This window comes from Nannobrachium achirus (assembly GCF_963921795.1).
Source record: "Nannobrachium achirus genome assembly, chromosome: 11".
Classification (NCBI taxonomy): domain Eukaryota; kingdom Metazoa; phylum Chordata; class Actinopteri; order Myctophiformes; family Myctophidae; genus Nannobrachium; species Nannobrachium achirus.
Genome location: NC_137820.1, coordinates 17,614,853 through 17,630,969, shown reverse-complemented (window position 1 = coordinate 17,630,969; position 16,117 = coordinate 17,614,853).

Sequence of the window (16,117 nt, the reverse complement as noted above, 5' to 3'; positions counted from 1 at the left end):
ATGTTTAATTTGTCGTTTTAGATTTATTAAAAAGTCCTTAAATTGTCACTTTAGAAATGTGCAGATACCTACTTAAACGTTATGTTGGTTTTGTTTACTGTTGAGTGAGAAAACAATGTTGCACATTAAGTTAATCATCTGGGGACCCCCCAACATAATTTGGGGACCGACCCACTGGCTGAGAACCACTGCCCTAAAGTGTGGGTGACAAGAGCAAGACTTTTAGGTGGCAGGGCGTCCACAGCAGTTGGCACTGTGAGCCCTGCAGCTTTTGTCTCAGGTCCCAGGAAGACCCTCATTAGGAGCAGGCAGCCACTACCCTCCTGTCTGCCCTCCTCAGCCTGGGGGACTGGGACAGAGAATGGCTCACAGGGGCCAGGTTACAGGGGACTGCTCTGGCCTGCGTTCAGTGCTGCGGGGTGGGGTGGTGGGGGGATTAAAATGATAGGGGTTGGAGGCAGGATGTCATTACCTTGCTTTGATATCCTCTCTGCAAGGCCACTGCTTTAGTTGTGAATGTGAACATGTAGAAGAACACTTATTGTGCAGTATATGTAATTGATTGATTGATTTGTTGATTGATTGATTGATTGATTGATTGATTGATTGATTGATTGATTGACTGATTGATTGAATGAATGAATGAATACTTTATTAACTGTTTGCAAAAGGTACAGCGTTACAATTATACAAGAACAGAGAACACAAAAAGTCCCGAGGGCTTGTTTCCATTGTGGTCATATGTATTCAATTCATCAAGACATATAAAGACATACAATACAATACAAGTCAAGTCAAGAAATTGAAAGTATATTTATAGAAAAACAGAATGTGTGTGTGTGTGTGTGTGTGTGTGTGTGTGTGTGTGTGTGTGTGTGTGTGTGTGTGTGTGTGTGTGTGTGTGTGTGTGTGCGTTTGTCTAGCTATACTTATGGGGACCATACGCATGTTCACACACTCACATGCTGGGGACGTCTGACACAGTGGGGACAAAATCGTAGGTCCCCATAATGTTATCATTCAGGAAGATAGGGGGCAGTGTTGCTGAAGTGTCTGGTGTTTTTTTTAAGCAAGTCCCTCAATTCGCGTTTTCATGTCATATGACACACACACACAACAGTGGGGACAGCCCCCATCAGACGATAGTTGGTACTGCAGTTTGTGTGTGAGTGTCAGCATGCGCCGTTGAGTGTGTGAGAGAATGGGAGAATGAGAGATTCACACACTACTAGCCAATCACAGGTCAGATATTTGCATACAATGACGTTGGCTTCAAGTCAGCCCATATGGTGGACTTTCTTTCAAGGACTTGGTCCCCGGTTGGTCCCCGTAATGCATGCATACATGCGTGCGTATGTGCGTTTGTGGTTGGTCCCCGTAATGCATGCATACAAACGTGTGTGTGTGTGTGTGTGTGTGTGTGTGTGTGTGTGTGTGTGTGTGTGTGTGTGTGTGTATGTGTGACTCATTTGAAAATTGCAGACAGGTGCTCATTTATGACCGAAGTTTTGAAGGAGGGTAGGGAGTCACACTTTTTAATGGCAGGGCATTCCACATTTTGGTGGCATAATAGTAGAATGCATTCATCCCCATGTTTGTGTCGAATTTAGGGGGAACGAGATCAGAAGAGCTCCCTCTCTCTGGTGTTGTGCCCGCGGGTGTTTCTCGCTCTGATGAAGTAGTTTGACAGACCAACATACTGACATAATATTGTCAATAACAAGTGATGCCCTCTGTGGATTGGATTGGATTCTCATCGAGTGCAAAGCAGAGGGCTAAGAGCAGAAAAGCAGCAATCACCACTCAAGAATGCCTTCCTGGGCACTCTTTTAGCTACTGGGTAGAAGTCTGCAAACGGGCCAGAGGAGGGAATGGAAAAATCCACAGCATTTAGGTAAAGCCATGTCATAAAGGCAACACTAATGAGCCGGAGGTTTTAAGAGAGGGAGGGGGAGGGGAGGGGAGGGGAGGGCAGGGGAGGGGGGAGAAATGGTTTACATATGGATGTGAAAGAACGCTGCCCAGGGACGTGCTGGGCCCCTGATTCAGCCCGGGAAAAAGATTTGGAGAGGCCCTCATTGCGCGCTGCTACTCAAAGATTTGCCATTTCAGATCATGACAAGTGACAAGCCAGTGGGCCAATTACATTAGTTATATTTCAAGAAAAAAGAGTTGAGCCGTAAGGCAAAGCTCTCTGTCTTTCGAGCAATCTTTGTTCCCACTCTCACCTATGGTCATGAAGTGTGTCATGACCGAAAGTATAAGGTCTCGGGTACAAGCGGCCGAAATGAGTTTTCTCAGAAGGGTGGCTGGTATCTCCCTTAGAGATAGGGTGAGAAGTTAAATCACCCGAGAGAGACTTGGAGTAGAACCGCTGCTCCTTCACTTGGAAAGGAGTCAGCTTAGGTGGTTCGGGCATCTAGTACGGATGCCCCCCGAGCGCCTTCCTAGGAAGGTCCTCGATGCACGTCCCACTGGGAGGAGACCCCGTGGCAGACCAAAGACCAGATGGAGAGATTATATCTCCAGACTGGCCTGGGAACGCCTCGGTATACTCCCAGAGGGAGTGGAGGAAGTTGCGCAGGATAAGGAAATCTGGAGGTCTCAGTTGGAGCTGTTACCCCCGCGACCCGATTCCGGATAAGCGGTTGAAGATGGATGGATGGATGGATGGATATTTCGTCGTTGTCGGGTGGAAACCTTGTATGTCCAAAACCGTTTGTTTTGTATTTATCATTTAAAAAATGATTCAAACTAGTGAAAACAGCCGATCTACAAGCACACAACGGCGTTGTGTGCGTGTAGATCATACGGCCTTGTATGATGAAGCAGGGCTTTCCTTTGCGAAAGAAATGTACAAATTTGAAACTTGGAGATACAAGGTTTCTGCCCAACAGTGACGATTTACTTTGTTGGCATCCCAGCCCCCAAAATGGAACGAAGGCCGACATTTTATTTGTATTTTTTTCCTAATGGCCGGCCTGGACCGGCCGGGAATGAACCAGCCGTTTGGGAGTTGTCCCGCTTTTTCCAATGGCCAGCACGTCCCTGGCGCTGCCTTCCGAGCTATGTTGTGTATTTAATGATGCAGAGTAAGACCTAGTCCACATGCCTCTCATTCTGCCAGGGCTGCTCTCACAGTCCCCTCTGTCGCTGTCTTATAGGCTGATGTTATCATGTTATCATCACGTTCACATTTAGATAACAGTTTCACACACATACCCTCATAAGTTTCCACACAGGTGAAGAAAACAGAAACAGAAAAAAATATTATGCCAAGAAAAAGGTTCATTTAAGGACAATGGCATTATTGTATGGAGCTGCGATACTTATATTAACTTATATTAGTAGACTTGCACTCAGTAGATGCTTTAAAGGAGTAGTTCACCCCCAATATGACTTTTTTTTCTATTGATTACTCACGCCATGGAGATTTGAGTTCAATAATATTTTTAGTTTTGTGTCACATTCCTAAGACTAAAATTTGATTACAATAAATTTACCCCCATTGATTTCGGATCCACAACATACAACATAGCCTACCACGTAATGTGTATGTGTTTGTGTTGATATTTTTAAACACCCAGGGATATAACTTTGTATATAGGGGAGGGATTATTGTAGTACTGCGTATGTGTGTATTATACAGTATTTATATACAGTTCATACAGTATATTAGTATACAGTATACTTATATACAGGGAGGGATTACTGTAGCATGGATACGTGGTTGTATGTATTTTTTGCGACCATAGGTCACAGTCAACTCAACTATGAAAACCGGCACATTGTCCGTACGTATCTTTGTAAAGCCTCAATGTATAGCTGTTGACCTGTTTGTTGACATTGTGACATCACATTGTCGTGACATCACCTCATCAAAGATCAAACCTTGGTTATCCATACATAGAGACGACTGGATCATCACCTAGATCTCAGGAGCTGACCTCTACATCTGATTCCCAGATGATGCCCTGTTAGGGCAACCACACTAATAGAATCCCTTTTACCCACCAATATTAAGCCCATATCTGGGAATGCCCATATATGGACATATTGTGTAAGTTTAACCAGTGTGGTTGCTGAGACACGAGTCACACTTGCAAATTAATTACGTCCTTGTCCCTTTTATGCCCATATATGGAGATGAGATCCCTGCCCTCTACATATGATTCCCAAATGATGCCCTGATAGGGCAACCACTCTAATAGAATCTCTTCCATGTTCATGTGTTAAATGTATTTCTTTGCTGTATGAGGCAACGTTGGATGGATACTGTGTAGTTTTCTTGACCTTTCACACCCTTTTAATATGGTTGCAGCCTCAGTATCCTGTATATTAATATGTTTATTGACTGGAGGCCATGTGTACACGTGCACCACAGATTAATGTAAACTATTGCTTAGGAATAAAATCCCTTGGATGCCTTTGTGTTCCCCAAGCTACATTAAACCATCCTCCAAGCAACATTAAACTGCATTCCCATCACAAAGATAATAACAAGACAAGACTGTACTTTTTTAATGACAAAAGTATTTTCTCTATTTCTTAACAGTTTTTCCTTGTGAGCTTCATCTGTAGACATTATGAGATGATCTAGGTCCATTCATTTGATTCATCTGCCCATAAAACGCAAGGAAACAAGCATGAAAATGAAAAAACAAATTGGGATGAAAATCAAGATAACCCATTTAAGTGAAGTGCCTCTAACAGAGACCAAAGTAACGCAATACCATTAAGAACCATTTGGCCCTAAAGCATCCTCAAAACTCACCATCAAAGTTAGTAGCTTAATTCCTGAATATGGGTAGTGGAAATACTAAATCATTATCTTTTTATATAGTTTTATTTATTTATTTTAATTTTTTTAAGACACTAGCATTTTCAGATTGTCATAATTGGAATGTCCTACTTTGCATTTCATCCTGCATTTAGTCTGGCCCCAAGCACTGGGTGTTTTTTTGCAGAAACCTAAAAGTGCAAGACCCAATCAGTTGTCTGCACTCAGGGCCCTGTAACTGACACACGCTGATTGGCCCTTCCACTTTTTGGCTTGGGGCCAGACCGATCTGCAGAAGAGTGAAGATAATTCACGCGACCATGATGGTTTGCCAGGCTAGAATAGTTCATCCATGCATGTGCATTTTTCTCTACATGTAATTGGACAGAATATATATATATATATATATTTCTACCACCTTTTGTGGTCACATGTTCAGATACTGGATTCTGATTGTCTTAAAACAGTGGTAAATCAGTCAACAACCTTGAGTTGGCTCATGGACCCCGCCCACTGTTGTGTTGCAGTTGTAACATTTCCAGTTACAACTGTGTTTTCGTTCATTTATATGGTAGAAAAGCAATTTACCATTCGAGGGTCGTGGGTTGTTGGCTGATTTAGGATTTAGGACTGTTTCAGGGTTGTTTGGCACTTGGCTTCGCCTCGTGCCACAACCCTGAAACAGTGGTAAATCAGCCAACAACCCACTCCCTCTCAGGGTAAATGGCTTACATATATATATTTTTTTCTTTAATCATGAATTGTTCCCACATTTTAGAGGATTTGAACAGTGCTTATATCTGGATTGTGTATTTTGCCAGCGTTCTTACCATGCAGGAAGTAAGCCATTTACCATGAGAGGGAGTGGGTTGTTGGGTGATTTACCACTGTTTCAGGGTTGTGGCACGAGGCGAAGCAACCCACGACCCTCAAATGGTAAATTGCTTTTCTACCACTTCTACCATATAAACTAGAAGCAGTGCTCTTCCGAGCACAGGTCTCCACCAGGCCGTGCGTCCTGGTGGTGCTACTGTATAATAGGCCAATGTAAAAAGGGTGGCATATGTTCTTCACCTTAGATCTTTCATGGCAATCTGATGCTGCATGCATGATTTGAAGCATTGTGTTCCAAAAATGAGTTTTGCTAAAGTCTACCTGCTGGTGGCGCTATAACAGGCCAATGTGAAAAAGGTAGCATTTGTTCCTTGACCTAGTGGGAATATGTGTGGCAAATTTCACGGTAATCGCAAGCTGCGTTGATGATTTGAGGCATTTTGTTCAAAAATGGAGCAATCCTGCAAGCTTTGGAAGCCAATATTAGCCAATCAGGATGGAATATGAAATACAGACGGATCGGACTTGATCACATGACTATAGAGATACTGTGTACCGATTTGCGTGATCTTTGGATAAAATCTCAAGGAGTAATATCCAAAAATGTGTTTTACATAAGTCGGCCCAAAGGTGGCGCTATAAAAGGCTGATGTGAAAAATGCAGGGCAAAGGTTTATCCTTAGCCTCTAGGGAATGCGCTTACAAAGTTTGAAACTGATCGGTGGAGTTATAGGTAAAACCACAAATCGGCCTGTTATAGCGCCACCATGAGGCTAATTTCCAAAATGTTAAGTGGCATTTCTTCTTCGACCTAGTGGGAACATTTGTGCGCGATTTCATGATAATTGCACTTTGCGTTTGGGATTTGAGGCATTTTGTTCCAAACGGCTCAATCCTACAAACTTTGGAAGCCAATCTTAGCCAATCAGGATGGAATATGAAAAATCGGACAGATCCGTGTCGATCACATGACTGTCGAGATACTGCCTACCGATTTGTAGGATTTTTGGACAAAATTTGTAAGAGTAGTGCACAGAAATGTGTCTTGCGAACATCGGCCACTAGGTGGCGCTAGAAAAAGCCCACCTAGTGAAAAATTTAGGGCAGAGGTTCTAGATTGGCATCCAGGGAATGTGTGTGCTCACTTTGGCAGCGACCGGGCCAACGGCGACTGAGATTAGCTGCACACAAACTGCGAGGACGCACGGACGGACGCACGGACACACGGACACACGGACGGACGGACGGACACACGGACGGACGGAGGGGAAAACATACTCTCCCCATGCCTTCGGCTGGTGGAGACAATGAAAGAAAACACAGTTGTAACTTGCAGGGTTATTTCCGGTAGTTATACAACTGCAACACAACAGTGGTCGGGGTCCATGAGCCAACTCAAGGTTGTTGACTGATTGTCTCCACCAGCCGAAGGCATGGGGGAGAGTATGTTTTCCCCTCCGTCCGTCCGTCCGTCCGTCCGTCCGTGCGTCCGTCCGTGCGTGTGTCCTCGCAGTTTGTGTGCACCTAATCTCAGTCGCCGTTGGCCCGGTCGCTGCCAAAGTGAGCACACACATTCCCTGGATGCCAATCTAGAACCTCTGCCCTAAATTTTTCAAATGGGCCTTTTCTAGCGCCACCTAGTGGCCGATGTTCCCAAAACACATTTCTGTGCACTACTCTTACAGATTTTGTCCAAAAATCCTACAAATCGGTAGGCAGTATCTCGACAGTCATGTGATCGACACGGATCTGTCCAATTTTGCATATTCCATCCGGATTGGCTAAGATTGGCTTCCAAAGTTTGTAGGATTGAGCCGTTTTGAACAAAATGCCTCAAATCACAAACGCAAAGTGCAATTATCATGAAATCGCGCACACACGTTCCCAATAGGCCGAGGAAGAAATGCCACTTAAATGTTTTTAAATCAGCCTCATGGTGGCGCTATAACAGGCCGATTTGTGGTTTTACCTATAACTTCACCGATCAGTTTCAAACTTTGTAAGCGCACTCCCTAGAGACTAAGGATAAACCTTTGCCCTGCATTTTTCACATCAGCCTTTTATAGCGCCACCTTTGGGCCGACTTATGTAAAACACATTTTTGGATATTACTCCTTGAGATTTTATCCAAAAATCACGCAAATCGGTACACAGTATCTCTATAGTCATGTGATCAAGTCCGATCCGTTTGATATTTCATATTCCATCCTGATTGGCTAATATTCGATTCCAAAGTTTGCAGGATTGCTCCGTTTTTGAACAAAATGCCTCAAATCATCAACGCAGCTTGCGATTACCGTGAAATTTGCCACACATATTCCCACTAGGTCAAGGAAAAAATTCTATTTTTTTTTTCAGATTGGCCTGTTATAGCGCCACCAGCAGGTAGACTTTAGCAAAACACATTTTTGGAACACAATGCTTCAAATCATGCATGCAGCGTCCGATTGCCATGAAAGATCTAAGGTGAAGAACATATGCCACCCTTTTTACATTGGCCTATTATACAGTAGCACCACCAGGACGCACGGCCTGGTGGAGACCTGTGCTCGGAAGAGCACTGCTTCTAGTTTACCACTGTTTTAAGCCAATCAGAATCCAGTATCTGAACATGTGACCAGGCGCGTATAGGGAGCGGTAGGCGAACGAGGCGCCCGCCTACTAACTGAGATCTGATCTCGCCTAAAAAAAAAAAGAAAAAAAAAAGTCTCCCTAAAAATAAAAAGAAAAAAGTCTCTATTTCCATTGTGTAAAGGCCTGACTGGGCAGTAGGCCTACAGTGTGGAGAGGACCATAGGCCTATAGAATGTCGCTCAACCAGTTCCATTCATTGACTAGTAGGCGGCTGGGCCATTGAGAAAGTGTTACCCTTTTAGAGATGTAAATTTGGGCTGCCGTGCCATTTAACTCAAGTCGCAACAACAGAGACAATAACACACTGAACAAAGTCCATTCTGCGTTCCTCCTACCTGTAGGATATCCTCTGTTCCAAATGAATAAAGTCCTTAATGTAGTAAGTAAATGGCTTCCAAACACAATACGTGATCATTGTGTTGTTTAAATCCAGCACTGCTGGATTAAGAATTGACGTCTTGTTGTCTCTCCAGCTGTAGCATATTAAAACTCGTTAAGCAAGCCTCGTCCATACGTTTAAGGCCCATTCCCACTGGGCCAGATAACAGATAAAAAAATCTCTTTCTCCAGATATTTTTCCATTCAAAGTGGATGGTAGATACAGATAAAAAAAATATCTACCACAGATAAAAGTATCTGTGGCAAATATCTGTGGTAGATATTTTTTTTATCTGTATCTACCACTTTGAATGGAAAAATCAAACCTCCGTTCGAAGTGGAGCGGTGAATTTGAGCAGCTGTACCCTATGTGAGTGAGTGAGTGAGTGAGTGTAAACTGTGCCTGTGAGTGAGTGGTGAGTGTGCCTGGCCTGCACAAAACAGCGCCCCTCCTTTAACTAGTGTTTTGTGTGTGGCCACTCAAGGTATTGCCAGACTACGGACACGGCCAGCCAGCCACCCAGAGACATACCCACAGACATACCTGTTCATTGGGAGCGCTTTCACCGCTCCAAAAATATCTAGAGATGGCCCCCCAGGCTGCAGGTATGATGTGCCATCAACCCCCTGGTTGGGGGGGACAGTGGGCCTGGCACTAGTTGGTACTTGGACAGGACAGGACAGGACAGGACAGGACAGGACAGGACAGGACTACTGGAGCAGGAGAAATGATGCGGAGGAGGCTTACCCATAGGGCAGTCACAATTATTACATAATCGTCTAATCGTAATTATTTGACATAATCGCAAATATTTGTTCATAATCGGCATAATCGTGAATGTTGAAAAATTTTCATACATTGATGAACATTTTCAGAAATAGTGGAAATAGCCGATCTAGCTTGTAGATCGGCTATTTCCACTACCAATGTTATTTTTTAAGTAGAAAGTTGTCAAATATGTCAGTCATTTCTTTGTATATTTAGGTTATGTGTCATATCTGCCATGTGCAACTTCAAAGCCTAAAAGCTGAACAGAAATGTAACTATCAACGACAAAAACACAATTAAATCTTTAATCGCAATTATTTGAGTGACAATTAATCGTCATGTAAAATGTCATATCGTGACAGCCCTACTTACCCAAACACAACAGCTGAGCTAGAGTAACTGGGTCCCTCCTATGGTATGTGTTTATTTACCTTCCTGGTCTCATGAAGCTGACTGACATTCAGGCCCCGAAGCTTTATTTTCACCAGCTTGGTATTCTTGTTAGAATAAAAATAGGCAGCTTCTCATGCAAAGACAAAGGCAACACATTTAATAGATTTTACAGAATCCTTCATATTGCACTGTATATCAAATTATATTTATGTTATCTTTCAATAGCACGAAAAAAAACCAAGAAAAATGTCTGGATGACAAAAAACTATAATTTTATTCTGAATGTGAAATGCAGATCTAAGCCATTAGCCTTATTAATTATACGTTATGTCTTAGATTAAAATTCCTACAATTACAATTACAAGATCCCAATACTAATAGAAACACATTATTAGGACACACTAATACCTCTAATAACATGTATTCCAGTAAGACTCCAATAACATTGCCTGCAGCATACAAAAATAAGCAAGTTTTAATGTTCATGAGTAAAGCTTAATTATCCATACATGGCCATTTACAAGCATATTGCCACAGGGCTCCAGCTTCACAACAGTCCCCAGTCTAATAGAAAATAACATTATTGTGTGCAGTCAGAATTATTCACTGCATTACCCACGATTCATAGCATGTATTAACGTAAGCAATTTCATGCATATGGATACAGTGTAGGTCTTAGCAGGGAAGCTCGTGATTGCTCTGAAACTAATTTCACAATCATTAGTTTTGGTGGCAGCATGAGTGACAGAGTGCATTTACAAAAGCACCGTTACCGCACACCGAAAATAGCTGATCTACAAGCTCAGGATGCATTGCGGCGTGACACGTGGTCAGAATGCACATCTGGTATTTCCGGTGTGCGACACGGGGCGCAACATAAGTCAAGGATTTCAGAAAATTACTTTGTGGGAGGAAGTTCTAAAGATGATCAAGTGTGATCAGCGATAAGTGGTATACCGAGAGAGCTTGAACGGTCAATAATTAATAAACTTTACCTTTCACTGTACACTGTACGTCTGCCTGGCAGCGCAATGCGTTGTGAGCTTGTAGATCTGCTATTTTTGGCTAAGGTTCTCAGAATATGGACGCTAAGGTTCAAGTGGTTAATATAAGAAAGAGGGGGAAAAAACAAGTTCCTATCACACAAGGATTTGGATGACCCACAACTCTGAGCCGAGGACCCCCTAGTGGTCCCGGACCCCCTGTTAGCGAGGCAGATAAAGTGCATATTACAGGTGAATCGTTCACTTGCGGATACAAGCACCAAAATTGGCACACATACTCCTTAGGCATTGCTCTTTTCAGAAAACCATCTGGCCAAAAAAAAAATCAAGATGGCGGCCAATTTTCATGATGGCCGCCATTGAATATACAGTAATCTTCCATTCCGCAATAAAATCCCATAGACTTGTCCTATTTGAATAATTTTGGTGTCAAATCATACATTTATCACTATGTAGAATCCAAATTTGGACCCATGGACTTACTCAATGGCTTCCTTGTACCATATATCAGTCCCGGAATCTTAATATTCTGCTAATAGTGTGGTGCGATGCGTCCAAAAAACAGCTCCCGTAGGATTTTTGTGCTAAAATTGATCTTTTTGCAGATCCTGGTTCTATAGAGTCCAAACTATGAGAAAATGATGGGTGTCAACTTTTCCGGACCCCCACCCCCTTTCTGGGGGTCATCTAGTTTGGGACCTGCATGCCAGAACAGTACGCCAGCCAGTTAATGTCCAATTTTCTTAATATTAGGGTTGTTTTGTAGGTTTTAAAACATTCTGAGTTCATTTATTACACTTTTGAAGCAGCCAGAATAAGCTTTCTGACTTTTGGTTGGGGTCTTTCCTCACCTGGGACCCCCCCAGATGGACCCCTGAGCCTATCTCAGTACTCGCTCTGCTCCTGCTCCAGAACAATGTCATATTAGATCATAATTGAAGCATAAACTTTTTTTCTGAAAACAAAAAAAAAGTAGTAACAAATACCAGGGGTCTTCCACAGGGGCTTCGGGACCCCTGGGGGTCCTCGGAGTTACTACCTAGTGTGATAAGAAGTGTACTTCTAAGGATTTCTTTGCTAAAATGTATTTTTTTACTGCTTTGGCATTTATAGGGACCAAACTGTCAGAAAATGATGGGTGTCAGATTTTCCTGACCCCAGCCCCCTTTCTGGGGGGTCATCTATGTTAGGACCTTGCAGAACAGTATGTCAGCCAGTTAATGTCCAATTCTCATAATATTAGAGTTGTTTTGAAGGTTTTAAAACATTCTAAGTTCATATATTGCACTTTTGAAGCAGCCAGAATAACCTTTATGACTTTTGGTGGGGGTCTCTCCTCACCTGGGACCCCCGGAATGACCCCTGAGCCTATCTCAGTACAGTCCTTGCTCTGCTCCTGCTCCAGAACAATTAGATCATACTTGAAGCATAAAAGCTTTTGTACCTGTACCTGGGCTCTGTAGCTAATACCAGGGGTCTTCCACAGGGTCCGGGACCCCCAGGTGTCCTCAGCGTTACTACAGGGGGCCATCCAAACGGCTGTTTACCCATATATGGAGACCCCCTGGTACCCATATATGGAGGTCCATGTACTGTATATGGAGATATGCTGTGAGAGCCCAAACATGCTTACTCAGTTATTTGTTATGTGAAAGTACTATGATGTCCATGACAACTGACAACATACCCTTTTATGCCCATACATGGAGATCCCTGTCTGTAGAACCAGTCACACAGATATGGGCTGTCTTGGCCATCTGTCTTGGCCATATATGGATTCTGTTAGTGTGGTATGTGGCCAATGTGTCCTCCATATATGGGCATTCCCATATGAAGTCCTGTTAGATATGGGCTTAATATTGAAGACATCAGGGAACTCCATATATGGACCTTGTCATACATCTTGAATCTATGACCTCAGCATCAAAGGCTGGATTGGGGTATGTCCCTGTGACAAACTATTATCATGTCCACTAGGGGTACTTAATGTACATCAAGCAGCCTCACAGAAACAGGACATAGACTCCTGCCCTATGAGCCTCAGGGCTGGGCAGTGGGTTGCCTTTGGCCAAAGACAGAACTTAAAGTGGATTCTGTTCATGACCTGTGTTGCACTCTTGCAGAAAAGAGCAAAGGGATGCTCTTCTTCCATGCCTTCACTGGCTGCGATGTTGTTTCAGCATTCCGCGTAAAGGGGAAGAAGTCTGCGTGGCAAACCTGGAATGTTTGTGATGAGGCTTCTGGTGTCTTCAGCAAACTCAGCCATTACCCACCTGTAGTGGATGATGAAGACCTGAAAACCTTGGAGAAGTTTGTGGTCATGATGTACGACCGATCCAGCACAGCTGAAGGTGTCAATGATGCGAGGTTGGACTTGTTTGCTCGGAAGCAGAGGCCATACGAAGCCATTCCTCCAACGCAAGCAGCACTGAAGCAACATGTGAAGCGCGCTTCCTATCAAGCGGCCTGCATCTGGAGTCAGTCAACAGTATGTCAACCAGAAATGCAGACTCCTGACAACTGGGGCTGGACCAAGAAAGGAGATCTGTGGCAGATTGATTGGACTGAGCTCCCACCCATTGCAGAGAGTTGCCAGCAGCTGACCAAGTGTGGATGCAAGTTGGAATGCTGCAGTCGATGCAAATGCTACCACTTTGGTCTGACCTGCACGGCACTGTGCAGCTGCAGGTGCGAGGTTTAGAAGCGTTGTAGTATAGGCCTACTATACTATTGTACTATACTGCCTAGGCCCTAGAAAAAAAAAAAAAAAAGAAAAGACAAAAAAAAAACTACCTCCTGCCTCGACGGGATCATCACCTTATCGTGGTGAGGCAGTTTGCGTGTCTCCATGACCCCCAGAGCTATGTCGGCAGGAGTCTTGTACTCCTGTACTCCTGGCAGGGTTACCCAAGTCGAAAAGGTCGAAGAATAGAGACTAGACAAAGAGTGATCCCACGGCGCTATTATATCTACCATGCATTTTAGCCGCGTCAGCCGCTGTGCATTGAAATCCGCTCTGTTGAGTTACTACATTACTACATTACCCCCCCCCCCACACACACACACACACACACACACACACACACACACACACACACACACACACACACACACACACACACACACTATAAACCTCTAACAATACTAAGATATACACTACCACCCATTTTATCCGAGTCAGACATAACACAAACCTCTAATTTAGCAGAATATTAGGATTCCGGGACTGATATATGGTACAAGGAAGCCAGTGAGTAAGTCCATGGGTCCAAATTTGAATTCTACATAGTGAAAAATGTATGATTTGACACCAAGATCATTCAAATAGGACAGGTCTATGGTATTTTATGGCGGCCATCTTGAAAAATGGCCGCCATCTTGAAATTTGATTTGGCCAGATGGTTTTATGAAAAGAGCAATCCCTAAGGAGTATGTGTGCCAATTTTGGTGCTTGTATCCGCAAGTGAACGATTATTTCTGTTATCTGCCCGGCTATGTTGAAGACCCCTGAGCTAGACAATGAGATTGGCAGCATGTCTGCAGACCTAGTGTAACTCCTGGGATTCTAACCCTGGTAATAGAAAGCCATCATCTTAACCACTAGCCTAAAGGGAGTGGATTCCACACTTGACCACGGGAGATATTAGGCCTATTGGTCATCAGGCAGAGGCTCTAAGCCATGATTAACTTAACTCATACCCTGCCAAAAAAGACGTTTTCTATAATAAAAACGTCTTTTTAACTATGGACCTCCCTGCCAGACGTCTTCTGGACGTCTTTTTTTTTTAAATAATAAAATAAAATAAAAATATATATATATTTTTTTTTAAATAAATAAATAAAATGGACCTCCAACAGTGTACTAGGCATGATCGCGATCGCGAAATTGCATGTTTAACCCCCATACCAACCCCATCTTTCAAACATGGCTGCCATGTTTGTTTACATTTGAAGAAAACATAAGGGCTGCCTTCTCCTGAATGCCTGAACGGATTTCCAAGCGGATTTTTTGTTTGAAAGCTGTGAAAAGCATGCACATGCATAGTGCATGATCTGTGCACGAATGTGTGCACCAGCGTGGACACTATTTGTTTTAACCCTTTGTTGGCGTAACAGCAATATAAGAGGTCCCACTTTAAATATGGCACCGACTGAGTTTTTAATGTGCAACACTGTTTTGTCACTCAACAGTAAACAAACCAACATAAAGTTTAAGTGTATAGCACATTTCTAAAGTGACAATTGAAGGACTTTTATTTACCTCTGAAATGACAAATTAAACATTGGCCAAATTGTCAAATATTAGAGGCAGAAATTGTGAAAATAGCCATTCTACATGCTCACAACGCCTCGCAACACGAGGCGTTGTGAGCATGTAGATCTGCTATTTTCACAATAAAACCGTGATAAACAAAATGGAATTCCTCAACTCTTAGTGCTTGTCAGGGCAGGTCCCCAGTTAAAATATGATTATTTAAAAGGTTGAGAACCACTGCTCTAAGCTACTGACACTCACCCCCCTTTTGACCTCCCCCAATTTAACTTTCATCTTTAGGCCTCGATGATACAAGAAGAGTGGGCACATTATCATTAACGTGTGGGCAGTGGGCACCTCAGTGTTAAATTGTCTATTTTTTTCCTATATTGTAAACATTTTAGAAATAATGTAAAGTATACATGATTTGAACATTCACTGTACATCATTATCAGACCTAAATTCACCCTTAAACTCATCATCTCATCATCCCCAAAATGACATATCCACAAATTTTTATAGAATTTTGTTGCAATATTGTAGAAATATTAGGCCTTAAATGTAATTTGTATTTAAAAATTCTCAGGTATGATATGTGCCATCAACATCAACACCGTGTGGGGTGGACAGTGCAGGGCCTGGCTGGCGCTAGTCGGTAAGACAGGACTGCAGTTCCCAGTTCCTACCGTTCAATTAAAACTGCCAAATTGCTACTTCATAAAAGTTCTCATCGCTGTGTTAATGATATAGGCTAAGCAGGTCAGACGAGAAAAATCACACCCGTGTGAACTGAGCGGTGGTCGTGGAGGCTGCGCAACAAGTATCCTATAAATTCATGGGGATCGTTTCCTAATATGGCTTACAGATAAAGTGGACATTACGTGAAATATTCATTGATGTGGTTTGGATTGGACTATAAAAAGAAAAAGAAGAAAACATGATAATATCTTATGCACATCTTATGTCACAAAGTCATAAAGAAAAAGTAGAAAATAAATGAGTAATTATGCTTCATGGTAAAACTTAGTTGACCAGTTCTACACACTACAGTCAACAAAATCAACACATTT